The sequence below is a fragment of the Schistocerca piceifrons genome, chromosome 1 (assembly GCF_021461385.2).
Source record: "Schistocerca piceifrons isolate TAMUIC-IGC-003096 chromosome 1, iqSchPice1.1, whole genome shotgun sequence".
Lineage (NCBI taxonomy): Eukaryota > Metazoa > Arthropoda > Insecta > Orthoptera > Acrididae > Schistocerca > Schistocerca piceifrons.
The window spans coordinates 856,304,715-856,330,636 of NC_060138.1; the positions used below are offsets into that span (position 1 = coordinate 856,304,715).

Consider the following 25,922-nt stretch of genomic DNA (forward strand, 5'->3'; position numbering starts at 1 on the left):
AATGTCATCGGCAAACATCAATGTTATAACAAAATTCTTGAAACTTGCCTGTCTTCAATACAGAGCTCCTGCAATACAGGATTATAAGCTCCACGGGTTTCTCTATGTAAGATAATCTTTTTGGACCACATGCGTCTTTATGGGATTGATTTTCGTGACAAACAATTATACCAATGATTATAGCACGAAGTGCTAACACATCTTCACAGTCAGAATCCATTTTTTTCTGTAAAAAGGAAAAAATGGAAGAAAATAGAGAAAAAAGGAAAAAAGCACCAAACTGTGTTTTTACAAGACTTTGAAACTATTGCCGACATTTTGCAACAATTGACAATAGTTGTAAGTTTGTCGAATTTATGACAGTTTTAGGTTTTGTTTCTTGGAATCGGTTTTCAAAGTGAAAGCAACGAACAGACATAGGGGCGCCGGTTGTTTGTGGTGCAAATACTATTTTTTCCTAATAACGGCGACCGAGGCTGCCCCGAGCGTTCTACCACGAAAGATCTTAAATATAACGGACTGAGTCTATGCATGACTACTTACAAATTAATGAGTGTCACCTCAAGTGCAATAAAACGACAGCAACACCCACATTACCTCAAAGTTTTTATTTCTTCTCCATGGATTTTAATACCTACTCCGAACATCGGGGAGAGGCTACAACCCTGTCTCACTCCCTTCCCAACCACTGCTTCCCTTTCATGCACCTCGACTCTTATAACTGCCATCTGGTTTCTGTACAAATTGTAAACAGCCTTTCGCTCCCTGTATTTTACCCCTGCCACCTTTAGAATTTGAAAGAGAATATTCCAGTCAACATTGTCAAAAGCTTTCTCTAAGTCTACAAATGCTAGAAACGTAGGTTTGCCTTTCCTTAATCTAGCTTCTAAGATAAGTCGTAAGGTCAGTATTGCCTCACGTGTTTCAACATTTCTACGGAATCCAAACTGATCTTCCCCCAGGTCGGCTTCTACCCAGTTTTTCGATTCGTCTGTAAAGAATTCGCGTTAGTATTTTGCATCTGTGACTTATTAAACTGATAGTTCGGTAATTTTCACATCTGTCAGCACCTGCTTTCTTTGGGATTGGAATTATTATATTCTTCTTGAAGTCTGAGGGTATTTCGCCTGTCTCATACATCTTGCTCACCAGATGGTAGAGTTTTGTCAGGACTGGCTGTCCCAAGGCCGTCAATAGTTCTAATGGAATGTTGTCTACTCCGGGGGCCTTGTTTCGACTCAGGTCTTTCACTGCTCTTTCAAACTCTTCATGCAGTATCGTATCTCCCGTTTCATCTTCATCTACATCCTCTTCCATTTGTATAATATTGTCCTCAAGTACATCGCCCTTGTAGAGACTCTTTATATACTCCTTCCACCTTTCTGCTTTCCCTTCTTTGCGTAGAACTGGGTTTCCATCTGAGCTCTTGGTATTTATACAAGTGGCTCTCTTTCCTCCAAAGGTCTCTTTAATTTTCCTGTAGGCAGCCTCTACATCCTTACATTTGTCCTCTAGCCATCCCTGCTTAGCCATTTTGCACTTCCTGTCGATCTCATTTCTGAGACGTTTGTATTCCTTTTTGCCTACTTCATTTATTGCATTTTTATATTTTCTCCTTTCATCAATTAAATTCAATATTTCTTCTGTTACCCAAGGATTTCTATTAGCCCTCGTCTTTTTACCTACTAGATCCTCTGCTGCCTTCACTACATCATCCATCAGAGGTACCCATTCTTCTTCTACTGTATTTCTTTCCCCCATTCCTGTCAGTTGTTCCCTTATGCTCTCCCTGAAACTCTGTACAACCTCTGGTTTAGTCAGTTTATCCAGGTCCCACTCCTTAAATTCCCACCTTTTTGCAGTTTCTTCAGTTTTAATCTACAGTTCATAACCAATAGATTGAGGTCAGAGTCCACATCTGCCCCTGGAAATGTCTTACAATTTAAAACCTGGTTCCTAAATCTCTGTCTTACCATTATATAATCTGTCTGATACCTTCTAGTATCTCCAGGATTCTTCCATGTATACAACTTTCTTTCATGATTCTTGAACCAAGTGTTAGCTATGATTAAGTTGTGCTCTGTGCAAAATTCTACCAGACGGCTTTCTCTTTCATTTCTTACCCCCAATCCATATTCACCTACTAAGTTTCCTTCTCTCCCTTTTCCTACTCTCGAATTCCAGTCACCCATGACTAATAAATTTTCGTCTCCCTTCACTACCTGAATAATTTCTTTTATCTAATCATATATTTCATCAATTTCTTCATCATCTGCATAGCTAGTTGGCATATAAACTTGTACTAATGTAGTAGCCATGGGCTTCGTGTCTATCTTGGCCACAATAATGCGTTCACTATGCTGTTTGTAGTAGCTTACCCGCACTCCTATTTTTTTATTCATAATTAAACCTACTCCTGCATTACCCCTATTTGATTTTGTATTTATAGCCCTGTATTCACCTGACCAAAACTCTTGTTCCTCCTGCCAACGAACTTCACTAATTCCCACTATATCTAACTTTAACCTATCCATTTCCATTTTTATATTTTCTAACCTACCTGCCCGATTAAGGGATCTGACATTCCACGCTCCGATCCGTAGAACGCCAGTTTTCTTTCTCCTGATAACGACGTCCTCTTGAGTACTCATCGCCCGGAGATCCGAATGGGGGACTATTTTACCTCCGGAATATTTTACCCAAGAGGACGCCATCATCATTTAACCATGCAGTAAATCTGCATGCCCTCGGGAAAAATTACGGCTGTAGTTTCTCCTTGCTTTCAGCTGTTCGCAGTACCAGCACAGCAAGGCCGTTTTGGTTAGTGTTACAAGGCCAGATCAGTCAATCATCCAGACTGTTGCCACTGCAACAGTTAAGATACTGTTCCTTGTGGAAATCTGAAGGGTTTCACACACTCCTTGGGTAACAAAAGCTGGCATTACCCAAGGCTTTCTCTAAAACGATGTTCAATACTCCTAATGTCTATGCATGCTGTTGTCATAAGAAGTCTGTTTCCCTCTTGTGCCACACGTCTGTTCCAGCCCAACCCTTGGGAAAACAGAGACGATGCCAACTATAGTTGGCAATGCCTCACAGCTAATAAACATGTTTCCCAGTCTTGGGTCAAACACTTACACAACAAGAATCTGACCTGAGTAAGCTGGTCGCTGAATCAGTTTACACATAGTTAACCATTCCGCCAAAAACAGATGCTTGTTAAGCATAATAATTCCTCACGCTGAAAAACCTCAGCAACGAACCTGAAGAGTGACTGTCAGTAATCTCCACATATTAGCTCTAACATCCTGAATTTTCTTGTTGCGAGATGTATATGGGGGAAGTATTACACGTATTTTGCGACTGTATAGATGCTTTGCCTCTGGCTGTGATCTGTACTTAGGCTATGTAGGCTGGCTGGCCAAAGCTACTCCATCAGCATCAGTATAAATCACACTAACGGGAACCACTCTCTAACCATCCAGATTCCATATGTGCACGATATCTCTATGTTGAAAACATCGTGCTGCGTCCAATACACAGTTCTCCAGCAGTATTCTTACATACACAACATGTCAGCAGATAGTAGCGCACAACGCCCAACTAAAGTAATTTCCATGTGCCTTGTGGCACTTTACCATGTGATTACCTACAATTTAACTGGATTGTCCTCCATGAAAAATAAACCTTGGGTATGTATTCGACAGTACTATATAACGCCCATCACATCTTTGTTAACAATTTCCTTCTCCTGGTTTGTTGTTGTTGTGGTCTTCAGTCCTGAGACTGGTTTGATGCAGCTCTCCATGCTACTCTATCCTGTGCAAGCTTTTTCATCTCCCAGTACCTACTGCAACCTACATCCTTCTGAATCTGCTTAGTGTATTCATCTCTTGGTCTCCCTCTACGATTTTTACCCTCCACGCTGCCCTCCAATACTAAATTGGTGATCCCTTGATGCCTCAGAACATGTCCTACCAACCGATCCCTTCTTCTGGTCAAGTTGTGCCACAAACTTCTCTTCTCCCCAATCCTATTCAATACTTCCTCATTAGTTATGTGATCTACCCATCTAATCTTCAGCATTCTTCTGTAGCATCTCCTGGTTTACAGGCATAAAATTTAAAAAAACTACAGGCGTTTAGAGAATTCTCCAGTAGACAGAATTGCAGAATGACACCAGTGTCACATATTCAGCTTATACTCAAAGAATCAAGATGGTAGCACTTTCCATCAGTGATCTTCTAGTCATACCTTCTAAATTTGGTTGTATTTGCCATGCAGTTGTAGAATTCTAGCCCAAGTACACTACGTTACGTGTGTTGGACTGGGGACACCCTGGGGTCAAGGGTAATGCGTGGGAGTGCATCTACTAACAACAAAAAACAATTTACATGTTTTTTTGTATGTTGAATGTTACTCTGCACATCAGAACACATACTAAGCAACAAAATTTAGCCGCTTACATTTATTAGAGCATCAGTCACAAATGAATAGTACTTCATCGACTGTATAGAAGAACCGAAGAAAATAATGAGGTAATGCAAACCAAAAGTTAATGCTGGATGTGCCCCTAGCATGAAGGGGCACCATAATCTATGAATGACTTTGATATTGTTTTAAATAGAAATAAGATGAGTATTTTGACGAAGTAATAAGGACAATCTAGACATTGGTATAAATATGCATGCATGCCTCCTCCCTCCCCACCCCTCCATCACAAATACACAAAATAGTGTAATGATATCATCCATATGCTGCAAGAAGTGATACTAACTCCTATACGACAGTGTCTAGATCATGTGGAAGAACAGACCAAAGACTGTGAAACAGGCAGAAAACGTATAAAATACTAATATTCCCTATCCTCCTCTAGGGTATTACTGGGCAGTTCAGTAACCCTATGAAATAGGTTTTACATAGGATGACACATCCGATTTACACCTAACCCTTGCCTATCCATCTTCAGTGGTAAATGTTCCAGAATAAATTATTCTATACGGGTCCACCAACTACACGAGTTTGTGTAAGCAGTTTCCACATTAACTAATTAAAATTATCGACAGACAGGTAATATTTTGATAACCTTATCTTGGTCTTGGTTGTTTTGAAGATGTATTTCTATACTAGATAACTTTCGTATGTTCTAATTACGCCAGTGGACAAACTGCAGAATGACAACCTGAAACCTTTAATATGGAATGGCTTAACTCTGCTCGACACATTGATTCCTTCGGGAATTAACCATTTTCACCGCTTTAACAAGGTCCTGAATTGAGAACAAATATATTTCCCATAGGGAGTTGCTTATTTTGGATAATTTTCTCACCTCCTGTGGAGTCATATTATTTTTAGGAACCATTCATATGTTAATAACACAGAATACTGTCTTAACTATACCTGTGAGAACTTCATATATACACTAAATATTCGTAATGGAAATAATGATTGGATTACTCAGGAACTACAGCTATCAGAACTTCTACATAGCTACACACTAAAGATCCAGGATGTATGTATGACGAAATAAAAATAATAATATCGAGACACTGGCTTTATTCTGCTATAAAAACATATTGCATCACTGCACTATTTCTGCAACTATCAAACCTTCTATATACACTAAATATCCAATAAATATGTATCTAAATAATGGAAAATAGTAATAATAGTGTTCAAGGAACTGACTTTATCCTTTTGTAAACACAGACAGCCGAATTACGGTTTTTGGCTTGTCGGTTTCTCACACTGGGACCCGAGTGTAGGGTAGGTTCAGGACCAGGGTTGGAAGTGGATCCACCCTCTTTAGATTTGGGGCAGATGGATCCACCAGCGTTATGTCTTTGGTGAAGGAAACTATTTGTTTACAATGCGATAAAGTCAGTTCCTCAAACATTATTAGTATTACTATCTTCCACTTGTTACATACAAATATACAGCTTAGATATTTAGGATATCTGGCACTGACGTGCAAGGTTACAGCGTGATTCCTGTCGGTTTCTGTGCCTATCAAGCTGTAATTCGACATCATTTTCTGTCATGGCTTCAGAGTTTTAGAACACAACTACTATTACTACATCTACATACATACTTCACAAGCTGTCATATGATACACGACGAAGATTGCTGATACCACTATTGGGCATTTCCTTTAGAGTTGTGTTCGCAAGCAAAGTGAGGGCAAAAGGACAGTCTACATGCATATGTACTAGCCACAGTTTCTAACTTATCTTCGCGATCCTTACGCAAAACGTACATTGGCGGCACTAGAACCATTCTCCAGACAGATGCAAGTGCCAATTCTTCTAAATTTCTCATTAGTGCTCAGTGGAAAGTGCCTTCCCGCTAGGGGTTCTCATTGACTTCGTGGAGCGGTTCTGTCTTACTCACATATCAATACAACTTACTGGTTGGATGGTTGATTGATTTGGGGCGAGGAGGGATGGGAGTGAACCAAACAGCGAGGTCATCAGTCCCCTAAGTAGGCAGAAACCAAGGGAGGAACAACACAAACAGCATATTCCAGTCAAGGGGTTGGGAAAACAGGCAAACAAAGAGGTAAAATGTACTTCAGAGCAGCAGAAAGTGTAAATAATAGGAGGGGGGGGGGGGGACTGGGAGGGAAACAGCGAGAGCAGGGACACCGCAGACACATTGCGCGTGTCCAGGCACCAGTATCTACGCTGACCCTTCCCAATCTCCACACCATATCATCGAAGTAACTGGTATCATATCTAGCTGATGCTACTGATGAAGTCGAATTACTTGATTGAATGCTTTGTCCTGATTTCACCATCACTTCTTTCATGGATGATGAACTGCACTTGTTTATGATTCCTTCAAATCAATCTGAACCCAACATTGCTCTGGCTCACTCCAGATGCTGACTCCGAGGTATTTTATGGTACGTAATGCTTCTTGCTGTAATGATGAAAATCAGTAGTGGATATATGCTGCCTTTCTCTAAGTAGGATAACTCTGTTGCTGTCTGCCCCCAGTAGCTGAGTGGTCAGCCCAATAGAATGTCAATCCTAAGGGCCCGGGTTCGATACCCAGCTGGGTCGGAGATTTTCTCCTCTCAGGGACTGGGCGTTGTGTTGTCCTAATCATCATCATTTCATACCCATCGATGCACAAGTCGCCGAAGTGGCATCAAATCGAAAGACTTGCACCCGGCGAACGCTCTACACGAGTGGAGGCCCTAGTCACACGACATTTACATTTTACTCTGTTGCTTCCTATGACTATGGAGTCAGGAACAGGAATGAAAAGGCAGTAGTAATGAAAGAGACTGGGCGGGGTTAGAGGGTGGGGAGTCTGATTCTTATTGGCATAGGGTGTTTCCTGTCCTTTTAATACATGTAGGGTGTTGGTGGTGGCCTCACCTTGTGCCATAAAACTGCCACATCATATCGTGGCCAGAGATATGTGTAGACGGGAGCAGCTCTTTGTTAGCCTAGCAGTGGAATAGCCGCTCTTTGGCTGGCAGCAGCCTTGCACAGCTTGCTGTGTCAGAGCGATACATTTAGTGATGTTGTGTGTATATATATTTGTGTGTGTGTGTGTGTGTGTGTGTGTGTGTGTGTGTGTGTGTGTGTGTTGGGGGCACTCATTTATACGTTTATTCCCCTGGCACCTGGCCTTTTCTTTATTTGTGGAATAGGTGAGATTTACCAAGGTGTAATTTCAGATGTGGTAGAAGATGTTCCTGCGTCTACTTCAATATTAGCCTTTCCATTGTTAGAAGCCATAGCTCCTACTGATGGTTTATTGACTGGATCGTTGAATAAATGCTCAATTATTCCTTCATTGTTGACAATGAAATCTGCATACGTGAAAATATGAGGGTTTAACGGGTATATTCGTATCACCCTAACCCATTTACTGCAATCTCTCCTGTCTGGCACTTGATGTAAGTCTTCCCAAACAGTTCGGTCATATCCATGTTTGTTACAGGATGTGCATTTTCCCTCATGCATACACATACCTGCTCAGAATAATAGGCTTCCAGAGGACTCATGAAAGTTCTGTGCAGCGGTTACATCTTGTGGGAGGCTTGACGAAGCAGATACAAGATGCTGACATAGTTTTACCGTGCGAGATTTATAACATCCAGATTCCTGGAGTGCTTACAGTGTCCCTCCAGAATCAGAAGTACCGGTGACTCTGCTGTCGGGTTCACCTTTCTCAGGAAACTTTGAAATCAATCAATGAAGAGCTGGCTTTGAATTCATCCAGAGGGACGGCATGCAAGAATGGACCCAGGTGGGGCACCTCTCATTCATTACCTCACAGCTGTGGTTCTTATGAGGGAATATCACCATGGGTGGGACAGAATTTCCTGTAGCACTAATGCAGGTGACAACGGTCACAAGTGATCTATGCTATGCAGAAGAGATGGCTGCTGCTTGTCGATTTCTCTTGCATCGGCGTCTGGAACACTGCTCTGTACGATTCTTAGACCAGTTTTATCGAGTCCGTATGTTACGTCCGGTGGGAAGCTGTTTTTTTTCAGCTCTTGTGAAAGCAGAGAGAAAAATATTGCCACATTTTCACTTGTGAAACCTAGAGCTCTATTAAATGACGTTGCTGTCGGTTTTCAAATCGAAACATCCTTTTCATGCTAATTCAAGAAAAGACGTAACCTCCGTCTTCCAAACGGTTCACCCAAAAATGGATTATGGATAGTATTGGCTTTGGCAGACTGAAATACCACCTGTTGGAGGGCCTTTCGGGTAAGTTCAAAAACTTTACTGCCGATTGTCATGTTATATTCAATCAGCTGTTGTTCTTGTTCGGGAGATAGAACAGTTTTTCGTCCAAGTTTGGTCTTTGTGGCTAAATCAGCTGGTAAATCTGATTTTACTAGCTTAAACAGAATCGAAGATGCATAGGTGCTCACAGCTCTTAAGATTCTCACATAAGAGCCCATGTTTACTGGACTTTTTTTCTCGTTTTGGTCCATACCACCACCTCTCGAAATATGGGAAGCAAAGAGCTTGCATTAGAAGAGATTTGTTTCACAGCACTAAAGAAGAAGGTTCATACATCTTAAGATACGTATTTTAGAACCCATGTTTACTCGGATTTTTAGCTTCGAATGATCATTCCTGACATATGCCTGAATATTGACCAGTCCTCATGGGACACTCTGTCTAGTCCAACCAATGAAGGAAAATTAGGGGAAAAATTATTGTACAGTGGCAGGAGGTAGAGCCACGATCAACGTACTTAAAATAATCCTTATCAATGGGATGTGAGCATGGGAGTAGGGTCGTTTAAAGATACCGTTTTTATGTTTTTCTTGAGTAACTCAAAAACCGCAGCTTCTAGCGAAAATATTTCCCAGTACAAAATTAAATAAATAAATTTACACAATAAAGGTCCTATTCAGTTTTTCAGTTTTTCTTCAGTGATAATAATATGCAGAGAGAGAAAAATCAGAAATTATAAAAAATAATGATTTACTAGTATGAAATTAACGTTTGTTATTGAATGAAGTGCGTTAAGAACAAACATTAAACGTATGTATCACACCTGAGTGCAGTAGAACCGCACTAAGGGTTAAACTGTATTCTAGTGGTGTAACAGGGCGGAAGGGAGGATGGTGTGGGGGTGGGGGGTAGATGTGTGAGGGAAGGTAAACTATGGACACACCTTTCTTCATAGGTCTGCAAACTGAAGAGAAAGCAGGCGTATCCCCACTTTGTCAACCCCACTACGTCACGAGAAGCAACTACACATATACAAACCCTTCTGCTGTGTGACACTGTATGCAGACATGACTTGGATTAGATTAGATTAATTATTCATTCCATAGACTCACAAAAGAGGGGATCCTCCCGGGTGTGGAACATAAACACATTACAAAAATGTAATTAGAAAAACTTGAGTTTCATTAATTTTAATGATCCTCAGTCAATAAACAGTAAAATTATGTACATGAATTAAAATTAAACTTTTAATATTTACAGGTTTAATACTTACATCTGCTTTCATTCAATCCATCATTCACATAGTAGCTACTTACTTGGCTATTACAACCAAGTGTTGTCAAAAATCACGGTATAATAAATTTTCATTAAAATGGTCTATTGCACTTGTTGAGAAATTCATGGATGGAATAGAAGGAGTTGGCCACCAAAAATTCTTTTAAATTATGTTTAAATTGTGCCTTGTCTGAAACTAAACTCTTAATGATTGCTGGTAACTTATTGAAATATATGTTGCTGAATACTGGTCTCCTTTCTGGGCAACAGTAAGTAATTTTAAATCTTTATGTATATTGTTCTTATTCCTAGTATTGATACTGTGTACTAAGCAGTTAGTTGGAAAAAGAGACGTATTATTTACAACGAACTTCATTAAGGAATAAATATACTGAGAAGCTGTGGTTAGTATGCCCAGTTCTTTGAATAGGTTTGGACATGATGTTCTTGGATTTACTTTACACATTACTCTTATTATACACTTCTGTACTCTAAAAATTTTTTCTCGATTTGTGGAGTTACCCCAAAATATGATACCATATGATATAATGGAGTGAAAATAAGCAAAATACGCCAGTCTTTTTATATTTATATCTCCTACATCTGACATCATTTGCATTGCAAATACAGACTTGTTTAGGCGCTTTAGCAGTCCGTTAGTATATCGCTCCCAACTAAATTTATTATCAAGTTGTAATCCCAAGACTTTTACACTCTCAACTTCTCCTATTTCCATGTCATCATATTTTATACACACACTAGAAGGAAATCCCTTGGAAGTTCTGAACTGCATATAGTGAGTCTTTTCAAAGTTTAATGACAATGAATTGGTTATGAACCACTTATTAAAAATTTGATTAGCTGCCCTTTCTAAATTTGAGTTTGATTTACTACTTATTGCAATATTTGTATCATCTGAAAATAAGACGAACTTGGCATCTGGTAATGTAACAGATGACAGGTCATTAATGTACACAAGAAAAAGTAGTGGACCTACTATGGAACCTTGGGGAACACCACATGTAATTTCTTCCCAGTCAGATGATGTCTGATTGCCTACTACTGAAGTGTTACGTAATGACACCCTTTGTTTTCTATTAGTACGATATGACTGAAATCACTTTGCAGCACTACCAGTGATGACATAATATTTTAATTTACTTAAAAGAATGCTGCGATTCACACAGTCAAAAGCCTTTGATAGGTCACAGAATATACCAGTTGCCTCTAATTTGTTGTCTAATGAATTAAGGACATTTTCACTGTAAGTGTAAATAGCCTTCTCTATATCAGAGCCCTTAAGAAACCCAAACTGTGACTTTGACATTGTGTTATTTTCACTAAGGTGCTTAAGTAGACACTTGAACATAACCTTTTCAAAGATTTTTGAAAAACCTGGCAAAAGTGGGATCGGTCGGTAATTTGACGACATTTCTTTGTCCCCATTCTTGTGGGCAGGTATAACTTCAGCATATTTAAGATAGTCTGGGAATGTTCCTGTGATAAGCGATCGATTACACAAATAACTTAAGATATGTCTATCCTCACATAAACACTCTTTTATTAGCTTTGTTTGTACATTATCAGAACCACTAGAATGCCTTGATTTCAACGACTTTATGATGGGTTCTATTTCTTTTGGTGAAGTAAATGTCAATTCCATTTTAATGAGACTGCTTGTGTGCACTGGTCTCAGATATTCGATTGCATTATTTACTGAACCTGAGAACCCCATGCTATCAGTAACAGAGACAAAACACTTGTTTAAATGGTTTGCAACAAAACGTGTTTGTTACCAGGGTTTCATTTATTTTTAGAGCTATTTCTTCCTCCTCATTTCTGGTCCTACCTGTCTCTGGCTCAACTATATCCCATACTGTTTTTATTTTATTGCTGGGTGTATTTATTTTCTTCTCATAATGCAGGTGTTTAGATTTCCGGATAACCTTCTTCAATATTTTGCAGTAATTTTTGTAATGAGCTATAATGTTAGTATCAGAGGTGTCCCTCATATCAGATAGAGTTTCCTTTTTGTCTCACATGACATCTTTATCCCTTGTGTGATCGATGGTTTCTTATTAGACTTCTGCTTAATTTGAGTTGCCAGTGATTCATAAGACGAGTTGCGGACGGGATGGTATAACTTTGTGAAACACGTAGTTGCTTCATGTGACGTAATAGGGTATAGAGAGTGGGGACTCGTCTGCTTGGTCTTCACGTTGCAGACCTACGAAGGTGGGAAGTGCATGCTCACAATACGGTGTGAGAGGCCGCGCAGTCCGTGACATGGCGCCTCAAACCCGGCGGTCACGCGGCTCTGCAGGGATAAACACGTGATTGATAACGTACATTTATCTGCATATTTTGTTGCTAGCATGAGTGGGACATCTATTTCAGTCAAAATCAGCAATACAGACGTCTTCAGAAGTTAAACGTGTTCGTTCCTGCCGCTTGCAGTGAAGTATGAGTCCAGAAGACTTTGTCTGAAAAGTTGTCACAGTAGTGGATGATTTGGTTCTCAAATACAATATTCATTTCGTCAACTTAATTCCTTAAATCTTCTTTTCCTCAGTGAACTCCAGAAATTCGTGACTGCAAACAGCAGGATTGCTGAAGGAGTTCACTACGGGTTATGGTGGTGAGTATGAGGTTCCAGCCTGATGTGTAAATTGGCTGACTTTCTCTCTAATTCTGAGTCCCTTCTAGGAAACGATGATGCGTGTCTACGGTGTTGAATCTTAAAATAGCGCACTCTCTCAGAGGCTTATCGTCTGGCGCTAAGGCGGTTTAGTACTGCCTTTATTTGTTCAGATAATGTTGGAACGCCGAGGGTCAACATAAAACCAACGTTTTCTCCAGTTCTTCATTTCGATCATGATATCCCTCCATCTCACATAATTCACCTCCTACTTTTGCTTCTGCGCCTGTCCATCATTGTTCTGCAAGTCTTTGTACGAGACAACATTATCGCTACGTTGGAAAGCAATGTTAGCTCAAGTCACTAGTGGCAGCGGCCAAGCATTTTCGTTCTGTTTGCGTTCGTTTTGCTCGAGAAGCACATTAGTTTTCTCCAAACATATAAAATTCGTCAAGAGCTTGCCTGATTTCCATGTACAGTACCTGATATGTGCTGCAGGCCTTTGTGATTGTAAATGACTTCAAGTACTTCTTCTGAAGCGAAGGAGCAGAAGTTGAACAAACACTTACTAAAAATCTAGGTAAGTTCCACCAGTACTACAAAAAGTGAAAACTTTGCCTGAACCCAAATAAAACTGAAGCCAGCTCATTCCACCTAAGAGAATAGGAAACAGAGAATAGAACGTAATCGTCCGCAATAAAACTTATGACATTGTCGACACCCCAGATATTTGGGTGTGACTCTCGACAGATCCCTGACAATCAGGAAACACCTAGAGCTAACAAGGGAGTAGCTAAAATTGGGAAATAACATATAAAGGAAACTGGCTGGTGTTAGCTGGGGATCTAATGCAAACATCTTAAGAACTACAGCACAAGCACTTGAGTGTCCTGACGCCGAATACTGTCTCCTGTTTGGAGTAGAAGTAACCATTTTACCCAAACAGATATGAATCTAAATGATGCGATGAGAATCGTGACAGGGTTTCTTAAAAAATGGCTCTGAGCACTATGGGACTCAACATCTTAGGTAATAAGTCCCCTAGAACTTAGAACTACTTAAACCTAACTAACCTAAGGACATCACACACACCCATCCCCTAGGCAGGATTCGAACCTGCGACCGTAGCAGTCCCGCGGTTCCGGACTGCAGCGCCAGAACGGCGCGGCCACCGCGGCCGGCAGGGTTTCTTAAAATCCACACCAACACCATGACTGTCGGTACTCGACAGTAGTGCCCCTCCAAATGTCCGACGATAACAATCAATAACACTGTGAATGGACGAAACTCGAAAGATCCAGAGACTTGCAAACTCAAGAAAAATAGAACAACTTACGCCGCACCCGATTAAAATCTGGAGAACCTGTCTGAGTATACATTGGCCATCTCGCCCCACAAAGCTATAATCTAAGAGATGAATGGAAAATATAGTGGATGTCCTTTCACGGTTGTAGTAAGAAGATCCGAGAATCAAGCTCCCGAGTGTGAAGCAACCAACAGAAATAGGGAGCTCACTCAACCCTATCAGAACTTGCCACGCCGTGACCAAAGCAACGCTACACAAGTAGGATGGTGACCACTGCGACTGCAGAACAAAAACTGGAGTGTATTTTGTACGACAACACAAAAGGGAAATTCATAGTTCCTGGGTTGGGTTGGGTTGTTTTTGGGGAAGGAGACCAGACAGCGAGGTCATCGGTCTCATCGGAGTAGGGAAGGATGGAGAAGGAAGTCGGCCGTGCCTTTTCAAAGGAACCATCCCGGCATTTGCCTGGAGCGATTTAGGGAAGTCACGGAAAACTTAAATCAGGATGGCCGGCGTAGTTCCTGGAAAGACCTCGTAGACGCAACATTTACTGCACTTACCTGGCTGGAGTCTTTGGATACTCAACTATGACCGAAAATCAACTTCTTCTATCTACTGTCGTTACTCTAGCTTTTATTGATACCTATACATACATACATGCAGGGCGGTCAGAAAGTCTGAAACGTTTGTACAGGTGTTGCAGCGTAGGCTGTGCTGCGAAATAACTGTTAAGAAAAATATTCGATACGTTGAAGCTTTTTCAAGTTAATTAGCATTGAAGTTAGCCAATCAAGCCGCTGCATGCGGAAATTCAAGAGGCCCGCCGCAGACAGTCGCCAGATGTGTTCTGCGTATCGTTTCCTAAAACCAAACAAGGGAGTGATACAAAAATTGTGCAAGGTACGGCGGTAAGACGCAATCAATACTATCACTGCACGATAACAACGGTGAAGTCACTGATGACAGTATCACTAAAGCAGCGTTATTAACCACGGTTTTCCGAAACTCCTTCACCAAAGAAGACGAAGTAAATATTCCTGAATTCCAATCAAGAACAACTGCCAAGATGAGAAACGCAGAAGCTCGGTGTAACAAAACAGCTTAAATCACTTAATAAAGCCAAGGCCTCCGATCCAGATTGTATACCAGTCAGGTTCCTCTCAGAGTATGCTGATAAAATAGCTCCATATTTAGCAATTATATGCAACCACTCGCTCATAGAAAGATCCGTACCTAAAGACCAGAAAATTTCTCAAGTCACACCAATACCCAAAAAAGGAAGTAGGAGTTCAAATGGCTCTGAGCACTATGGGACTTAACATCTGTAGTCATCAGTCCCCTAGAACTTAGAACTACTTAAACCTAACTAACCTAAGGACATCACACACATCCATGCCCGAGGCAGGATGGAAGTAGGAGTAATCCGCTTAATTACAGGCCTATATCACTAACATCGATTTGCAGTAGGATTTTGGAACGTATACTGTATTCAAACATAAAGCACCTCGAAGAAAACGATTTATTGACACATAGTCAGCACGGATTCAGAAAATATCGTTCTTGTGAAACACAACTAGCTCTTTATTCTCATGAAGCAATAAGTGCTATCGACAGGGGGTGTCAAATTGATTCCATATTTTTAGATTTCCAGAAGGTTTTCGAGACCGTTCCTCACAAGCGTCTTCTAACCAAACTGCGTGCCTATGGAATATCGCCTCAGTTGTGCGACTGGATTCGTGATTTCCTGTCAGAAAGGTCACAGTTCATAGTAATAGACGGAAAGTCATCGAGTAAAACAGAAGTAATATCCGGCGTTCCCCAAGGTAGTGTTATAGGCCCTCTATTGTTACTGATCTATATTAAAGACATATGAGACAATCTGAGTAGCCGTCTTAGTTTGTTTGCAGATGATGCTGTCATTTACCATCTTGTCAAGTCATCAGATGATCAAAACGACTTGCAAAATGATTTAGATAAGATGCGAAAAGTGGTAATTGACCTTGAAAAAAGAAAAGTGTGAAGTTATTTACATGAGTACTAAAAGAAATCGCCAAAATTTCGATTACGCGATAAGTCACACAAATCTGAAGGCTGTAAATTCAACTAAATACTTGGGGATTACAATTACAAATAACCTAAATTGGAACGATCACATAGATAATATTGTGGGTAGAGCAAACCAAAGACTGCGATTCATTGGCAGAACACTTAGAAGGTGCGACAGGTCTACTAAAGAGACTGCTTACACCACGCTTGTCCGACCTATTCTGGAGTATTGCTGTGCGGTGTGGGATCCGCATCAGGTGGGACTGACGGATGATATGGAAAAAGCACAAAGAAGGGCAGCTCGTTTTGTATTATCGAGTAATAGGTGAGATAGAGTCACAGACATGATACTCGAATTGTAGAGGCAATCATTAAAACAAAGGCGTTTTTCGTTGCGACGGAATCTTCTCATGAAATTTCAGTCACCAGTTCTCTCCCCCAATTGCGAAAACATTCTGTTGCCACCCACCTACATAGGGAGAAATGATCATCACGATAAAATGTGAGAAATCTGGGCTAGCACAGAAAAATTTAAGTGCTCGTTTTTCCCGCGTGCCGTTCGAGAGTGGAACGGTAGAGAGACAGCTTAAAGGAGGTTCATTGAACCCTCTGCCAGGCACTTTATTGTGAATAGCAGAGTAATCACGTAGATGTAAATGTAGAAGGATCGAACATGAGCCAAAGGTTGAGTGGTCCCGTGCGCTATCATCTACGGCTCTACGCTATGAGAACAACTGATACCCGTTGTATCTGGCGGGCCACTTGAATCTGCACGCTGATTGGCCTGGTTGTCTAACTTCAGTGTTAACTGACTCGGAAACGGTGCAACATATCGAATTTTGTTCCATAATTATTTTTCAGCACAACATACCCTGCAACACCTTTACATGCTTTCCAGGCTGTTTCCGACCACCCTGTATAGATATATTTGCTTGTACTGAATCATACCATTTATGTTATCTTATAAATTTATCAGCTTAATTGTGTCTACTTGTAAAACATAATTCTGTAAGCCCCACACTGTTCTTAGACTCATTCCCCGGGATCTGCTACTGGGAGAAAATTTCTTTAAATTCAATGCTCTAGGTGGGCTGCCGGAAGCCCTCTTTACTGAATTGATGTTGCTGCACGTACACGAAAGTCCATTTAATCATCATGAAAACATATCCAGAGTACGCTGTACACGCTTTCCAAAATATTTCATACGGCCCTTCCCATGGGGAACGTATTCAGTTAAGCAATTGAAAGCCATTTCGTTCCTACAAGCAGTCAAGGAAACAAATTCGAATTATGCAGAGCCTTACATATTTGAACAAGTCTAATACAACTGGTTTGCGGTAGATGCTCCAGTTGTTGCTGCCTGTCCATTATCTCGACAACCGTCTGTCACAGTGCCCGAGCTGGGTTGGACATGGACTACGCATCACAGGCTGCTACTCAGGTAGCTGACTGTGTGTGCGGTGCACACAAGGGTTTTTTAGATCAGGCGACTCCACATCCAATCCAGATGGTGACAGCTGTAGGAAACCCATAAGTATCAGTGTAAGATCGAAAGAAATGGCTCCCACAGGTGAGAGTATTAAAATCGTAATGGTAAAATGCCTCAGCATTTTCAACAAAGTGCCACAGTTTAAAGCGCTCATGAAAGGCAGCGAAGCTCACATAATAATAGGTACAGAGAGCTGGTTGAAACCCGAAATTGATAGCAGTGAGATTTAAATGTATGTAGAAAGGGTAGGCAAACGGGAAATTAAGGTATCTGTCGCAGCAGACAAGGAACGCAAATACACCGAGGTAGAAATTGATGCTGCATGTGAGATTGCTCAGGCAAGACTCAGCATCAGAGGTGGACATAAAATGATAACTGGACCTTCCGTGACACACCAGACTCATATCCTGATGTAACCGAAAACTTTTGAGAAAAAATCAGTTCACTTGTATGTAAGCTCCCTAATCATACTGCAATCATAGGTGGAGACTTTAGTCATCCAATTCCAACAGTTAAATGGGAAAATTGCAATTTTGTTAGTGAAACGTTACTAAATGCCCTCTCTGAAAACTACCTAGAACAGATAGTTAGGAACACCCTCATGATGGAAGTATATTGGATCTAATGGCAACAAACAGACCTGACCTGTTTGAGAATATCAACATCGAAACTGGTATCAGTAACCATGACGCGGTTGTGGCAAAAATGATTACCAAATTACAAACAACAATCACAACAAGCAGAAAGAGATATATGTTCAATAAACTAGATAAAAAATCGGTAGTGTCATATCTTAATGAGGAACTTGAAACTTTCAATGGGGAGCAAGAGCATGTATAGCAATTCTGGCTCAAGTTTAAGAGAATAGTTGACCAGGAACAGTTCATAATGGGAGGGAACCTCCAGGGCATACAGTCACTGTAAAGAAACTTCTAAAGAAACAGTCTACAAAGCAGATTTGCTTACAAATCACTCGTGCGAACTGGTTCTAGAATATTACCAATGAGTGTGGGACCCATACCAGACAGGGCTAACAGGAGATATTGAACGTGTACAGAGAAGGGCAGCACGAATGGTCGCAAGTTTGTTTAATCCGTGGAGAGTGTCATAGAGTTACTGAAGAAAGAACTGGAAGACTCTTGAAGAGAGACGTAAACTGTCCCGAGATAGTGTATTAACAAAGTTCCAAGAATCGGCTTTAAATGGTTACTTTAGGAGTATAATACAACCATCTACGTACCGCTCACATAGGGTTCGTGACGATAAGATTAGAATAATTACTGCACGTACAGAGGCATTCAAACATCCCTGCCGTGAACCATACGTGAATCGAACAGGCAGAAACCCTGATAACAGGTACAATGCCATGTACCTTCTGTCATGCTCTTCAAGATGGTTTACAGTGTGTTAACTGTATGACGGCTGAGTTGAGAGGGGAGTGTGGGGAGAGGAGCAAGCAAGCATTGGCTGGCGAGGGTGAGGAGCGGTTGGGGGGAGAGAGGGGGGACAAGGCACGCCTACCAGTTGCTGGCACTATAAATTGCGCGTCATGCTTACACGAAAGCAGACGAAAGGCTTGGAAGTGAAACTCGCTTTAAATGTTGTTCGTAAACGAAACTGAAATCGTCATGTACATTAAAATCTATATATATAAAAATGAATGTATGTATGTTTGTCTACTATGCGCTCACAAACCATTCATCCGATTGCAATGAAACGTTTGTGATTTGTTCTCCGAACACCCACGAAGGTTCCTAGCCGGAAAAAAAGAAATAAGACACATTCTTGAGGATATATGACATCATAAACAATGAGATGCCACCGCGGGAAAATACCCAGATTTATGCATCCACTATTTGAGAATGAGAGCATGTGTTTCGAAATAATACAGACCCAGCGGTGTTTCCACACAAAGCAATACAGTAGCATGGAAAAATAAAATATAAGGTAATTCGGACGAAATAGGGGGCTCCTTCAAAGTGATCGCGAACAAAATATCTGAAATCGAAACTCACCTTTTCTTGTCAGGCGTTTGTGGTGATACGCCAGGATGATTCTTGGAAAACTGTTTGAATCTTTCAGTGCTACGCATGCTTTGTCCCGTGTATGTTGCAGCTCTCACTGAAGATTTGTAAATGGGGTGAACCAATTTTTTCTGCTCCCTTTCCCTTCCGCAGCATTCAATCACACGCAATATAATTTTGCGAGCAACGCTACGTGATACTGGTTTCCTTCTAACCGTAGGCCTACCGGTAGGGGTTGTTGGCGACTCCCGAGATGGGCCAGCAACTGCCACTTCACTCATTTTGATAATGTTTAGCACAACTGCACAATAGAAACACGCAAAACAGTACAGCGCAAAACAATAACGAAGCAGACGACAATGGCTACCTTGTACAATACAGTCAGCTACGTAATGTTGGCAGCAGTCGAAACTGCGTGCCTACCGAAGCCTCCTGACGTTTACCGACTTCTACCGATTCAGGACTAGGGAGAGGTCTGCCATCTAAAAGTTTACACACTGTACGGGGTGTGTATGTAGGTGTAGGAAATCGACCATGGACCATGCCAACATACCGCTATCTGTTACAGTGCGCAGTTATTACATGGATTCTCTTCTGATTAAACGGTCTGCAACAATTATCTTCATCGCTGTGAACATCAGTTACACGTGATAAATCGCGATCACCAAACACACCACTCACAAGGAGAGCGGTGCAGTCAACAATGGAGCTCCAACACTAGGTTTGCACGAAATCGTGTCGTTTACCGGTTGCGTAATTCAGCTTTCAAAAGCCATCAACTGATGAAGTCCAAATCATACAGTCTTCGCACAAAACTCGTTGAAAGGGTGCAGTTAATTTTCTTAACTAGGATTTTGGAAAACCTACATTACATTATTTTTACATGCAGCAGATAATGGAAACTCGCAGCAGAACTAGGACAGATAGAAAGTGAGGACTCTGTCACCAATGTAAAATTATACGTCGAAAGGGAAGCGGGAAGAAGATCATAAATACTATACAGTAGTTATTCATTGCTATCGGAGACGTGTCGCAGCAGTCAATTACAGTGGCAATAGCGTCTAATCTAACCTAAAAAGAACATTGAACGGACACAATGAACTGGAAAATCTTTAATAAGTGCGGTATATTCGAATGTTGAAATAATTCATGTCAATTTTTATCGATTTTTTCATTTGACAGGCGTGTTTCTGTACGCTCCTCAGTAATTTTATTTACAATTTCCTTAACACTGCAGAACTCATTATAAAGTTCGTCCATATCTATGAAGTTGGTGGGTGATAATTTTTCGCAACACACAAACAGATCCTTGTAAATAAATATATTTTCCATGGCAAATATTCGCATTACTGCCAAATTATTATCTTCCGAAAAATCAAAAACACGCCTGACTTTAGTAGTTTTTCCACGCTATCTTCGATTGATGCTGGCGCCAGAATATTGTAAATTAAAGAGGACGACTTAATTCTACCGAGCGATGTTTTAGATGTGATTTGGAAATCATTAAATATCACGTGGAATAACTCTGAATCGCAGCCAATACAATTGCACGACATGTTATGGTCTATGCAATGGTAAACTTTTGCAAACTCTGCAGCTGTCACTTTTTCCTCGCCTGTCGTCAACACATCGCGCTTTAAAAAGTGTTGCACAGTCTGAGACTCTTTCGAGCTCTTTCATCCCGTTGGCGTTCAGGGACGGTACCATGCCGCCTAACATCATTCAGATCTCCACGCGATATCATAAAGGATTTCATACACACATTGCTAAAAGCTTTATGCACATTTCTAACAAGCTTTTTTTTTTTTTTAAAAAAAAAATATTTTTTTTAAAAAAAAGGTTGCGAGTTCTCCAATTCTTGTCGGTAGGAAGACATCCGTTTATACTTTCGTATTTCATTTTTTCACTGTCACTGTCAATTGTTTCTAAATCAGACATAACTCAAATCCAAACAAACTTTTCGAAAAGAACAATAGCAAAGTGTCAACAACACACTCAACAATATTTATTTTATGACTCGCATAAAAACACCGAAACTCTGCGACATGTGGAGTACTGAGTAGTTTACTGTAGGGCGCCGGCGTAATGCGAGACAGCAGGGAAGGGGAGCGAGCGACCGAACGCGTGCGACACACTATAATTCTTTTCTGTTTCCAGGGGCGGCGCGGGCGCGAGCGGCCTCTGTCATTGTCTCCGCGCCCGACACCGTTGCACATACGCAACGCGTCGCCCCTACTTCATATGAATGGGGTTTATTTCTAACCTAGGCCAGGTTTACCAAAAGCTGGACAATTAGCGTACCGCAGTCACAGATGGTGGATCACACTATTTGAGCCGTGGAAACGGGACGTCCCGCCTCACGCAAGGCGATTGGCAACCCCAGTGTCCACCACCGAATGTGAAATAAAGCTGTGCGGGCCCTTGGTGTTATCCTGGATGATACCCTTCATTATTACCTCTAGGTACCTACATGGAATAGTGGGTGTCACGCTATGATTCCCATAACAATCGATAATAATAAATACGTGTTACACTTTCCATTTTTCCCCACGAAGAGAATACTTGTTAAAGTACCTCCATAAACAAAGGAATTTTTAATGTGGAAGATCAACGACTATGTTCCTAGTGCTTATAGGAACTTTTATTGAGGAGCTTCCCTCTTTACGTTTATATGAAAAGAAGTCCGACAAAAAGCAGTTTCGGAACGAGACGTTGATAGGTGAAGAAAGTGCATTCAGCAGGCGATCATCAGCATGATCATGGTATTGTTTTGCTGCCACAGTCTCTATGAGTACATATTTTAGTATCGTTCTTACATATTCCGACCGCATATGTGATTATTGCAAGCTTAGGTATTCCGATTACATTGACGATAAAGCACTCGATTTGGTATTCAAAGGAAAGCAGATAGTCTCTTTATTTATACCCGTTTTTTCTTGGTATCCCTTTACAGACAAAGTAATAATTCTTGTGAAATATAAGAGAACATGTTATTGGTCACTTAACGCCAATCTACTCTCTTATTTTATCGTTGTTAAGATCTAACATGGAAATTGGAATACTAACAAACTGCAATATTGAAATATTATCTAATGCACAATTTATGCGGTAACTACTGCATGCATACAACAATACACTGAAATGAAATAAGTCAGCGCTTTGAACGCGCTACCTGTTATTCGCTACTGCTTTCTGATCTTGCCGCTGCCGGCTGTTTACTAACATCGTCACTGCCAACGAACGACTATCGATGATGTTCGGCGCGCATGCGCTTGGTCACGTGATGTAACAACTGCCGCACAGAAGCCGTTGGTATTGTGGAAGAGCAGTTAGTTGTTCGTAGAACCATTATGACGCAAGTGTATGGGACAGCCTCGACGCGTACTGACTGAAGAAGTAGAACCAAACTTATACAAATCAAACTAATACAATTCACGTTCGGCGTAAGAGATAGTACGTCAACAGATCTCACAACGTGTTACTGTAAAGTAACAAGCATCCTCCGAGCGTATAGCATCGAAACGACATAAAGGGTCCAGAGGAATTTCCCAATGGGTACTGTTGTAATGTCTACTTTCTTCTAACTAGAACTGTTAAACACTAGTAACTTGATTGAGGGCATTATAATAGTAATTGGAACACATTCGTTTTGCACTTGCAGATGTTGGTTACTGATTCCTTTTGCTGAATTAGCGGTCTAATCATTAGGGGAGAGTTGGTGGATTGTATTAAACGCGTAAAGTTGACACTCGCCATGGTGTCTGATGTGAGTGACTGTATGTGGAAAATGTCTTTACGGTCGCTCTCAGCAGCCACCGCGCCGAGTGTCAACTTTCTTTGCGGATACAATATGAACAGTAGGATCCTGTGCGTGTGTGCGCGTCGTATATAAAACGTCTCCTCCCCTAAACCCGCAATTTTCCGCTGGTGTACCGTTAGTTTAATTTTATTTTGGAGCGATATTTGTTGGCGTATATACTGTATGTAGTGACTTCATTGTCGCCATATTGTATTTACTGGAACTAGCCGTTCTCACCATATTTATGATTTGGGTCGAAGCAGTGATGCTGAATCGGACACTTCTGTAATGCCTGGGTGCCAGAGAGAGAGGGGCGGGGGGTTGCTTACGCATTACACTCAGATTTTTGCACTTTGTTGTGTTCGTCAACGTAGATATTGCGAATGTATCTTCTTGTTTAGTTTTTGCACTTCGTACACCACAATCGTGAACGTTTTTCAACAGACCATCCACAATTTCAAGCAATGCCATTGTAGCTCATGTTTTTGCATTTCCATGAACAAGGACGTTCCTTTTACAGTTCAATAAACTATACAGTTGATGTTAACAACCATTTGTCCAACGTTTTCGGGTTCTCTCTCTCTCTCTCTCTCTCTCTCTCTCTCTCTCTCTCACACACACACACACACACACACACACACACACAAAAATAAAACACTCTAATCATGCTTTGGAATTCATTCACGAGATCACAGGGGAAGGAAAGTGGCGTCATAAAGATAACGAGACTAACTTTTGTGGTCACAGGAATTTGGGTGATTTTACAAGCAACTTTGGTGATGCCACTTGAGTGTTGGCCAAGCAACGTCACTTTTATTGCTTGTGGAAACCTGGCTTTACACACATGAGCAGATACGAATAACATGAAACATTTTTAATTTCAGAAATAAGATGAAACTAACAACGATTTTGTAACAGTGTAACCCACATTAGTAAAAAATATTTATATGAATGCCATGTACATGGAACCAGAGTAAACAGGAAAAAAAGTCTAAAACAAAAAACAAACAAAGAAAATTCCAGGTTGGAATATCAAGACTTTTAGAAAAAGGATAAATTGCTACTCACCTGTAAAGATGACACTTTGAGTTGCAGACAAGCACAACAAAAACAGTGTTGCACATTTTGCTTTCGGCCAAAACCTTCTTCAGAAAGGAAGACACACATTCATACAAGCAAGCACACCTCGCACGCACATGACCGGTACCTCTGACCAGAATTCCAGTCTGAGCTGCCAGAGATGGCAGTCGTGTGTGAGAGGTAGGTAATCAAACATTTGATTACCTACCATTGTGTCCTGAAATGAGGTCATCCTACATGAGATACTTCCCACCCCTTGTAAAGTGGTGTTCCACTGCCCACCCAACACCACTATGCCACACCCAGCTACAACCTCTTGCCACGGAGGCTCACATCCCTGTGGAAGAACCAGGTGCAAGACCTGCCCAATTCACCCACCCAGCACTTCCTATTCCAGTGCTGTCACATGTTTATCCTACCTCATTAATGGCTGGGCCACCTGTGAAAGCAGCCATGTCATTTACCAGCTCTGCTGCAAATCATTTCATAGCTTTTTTGTATTGGCATGACTACCAACCAGCTGTCACCAGGATGAACGCCCATCATCAAACTGTGGTCAAGAGCAAAGTAGGCCATCCTGTGGCACAACATGCAGCTGAACATAACACACTTGATTTCAGTGGCAGCTTCCCTGCCTGAGCCATCTGGATCCTTCCCTCCACTTCCAGCTTTTCTGAACTGCACAGATGGGAGTTCTCCTTAGAAGATATTCCTTGCTCCCATAATTATCCCAGCCTTAAAATACAATAACATACCATCCCCATACGCTCCTCCCAAGTGGCCACCCCCTCTATCCTGTCATCTCCTCCCCATTCTCATCTCCCACCCTGTTTATTTGCCACTCTCTGCCAACTCACCTCCCCATCTGGTTCTCTCCTTTTTGCTCCTTTTCTTCCCCACCTCCCTCCCCTACAACCTCCTGCCCCTTCGCCTGTTGGCATTCTAGTCCCTGCACATTTCACCAGACAGCATTCATCTTTCTCCCCACCTTTACACTACTATTTCTTCCCCTTCTCTGCCACCTCCACATTGCTGCTTGCATCCCATGTGATAGTTGCATTCCGACCTGAGATGATGTGTGCCTGCTTGTGTGTATCTCTTTTGCTGATGAAGGCTGTAGCCGAAAGCTGTATGTAAGCATCTTAATTGTACCTATCTGCAACTTAACATGTCTTCATTACGGCAAGTAGAAATCTGTTTTCTCCTACATTGTTGATATTTGTCCCTGGAGTTTCCATTGGTTGAGTGTGTAACAGTATATTACATAACTAGAAATGGTATAGGACTAAATATAGGAACTAAAAAAAATTGTAAGAATTCAAAAATGTTATTTAATACGAACCATTGTATCTACTACTGATGGTGTCCATACAGTGTACATTGTACTGTGGATTAATAAATAAATAAATTGTAAAATAAGGGAAAGGCAATCACTCACCTATAGTGGAATGATGTGTGGAGCACAGAAACATGTAACAGGAAACAGCATTCACACTAGATTTTGAGCTCTTAATATTTTTCTAGTAAACACACACACACACACACACACAC

The 25,922-nt window shown here is 41.1% G+C and overlaps 1 protein-coding gene across 1 annotated transcript in view; it reads right to left on the reverse strand.

The window, feature by feature from the left end:
- The window catches only part of LOC124791725 (beta-glucuronidase-like), a 216,537-nt gene extending 193,825 nt beyond the window's left edge, over positions 1-22,712 (reverse strand). Inside the window, exon 1 of the mRNA XM_047257883.1 lies at positions 22,665-22,712. The gene's annotated coding sequence lies outside the window, so the exon portion shown is untranslated. The remainder of the gene's footprint in view (positions 1-22,664) is intronic.
- Between the last annotated feature and the right edge of the window lie 3,210 nt (positions 22,713-25,922).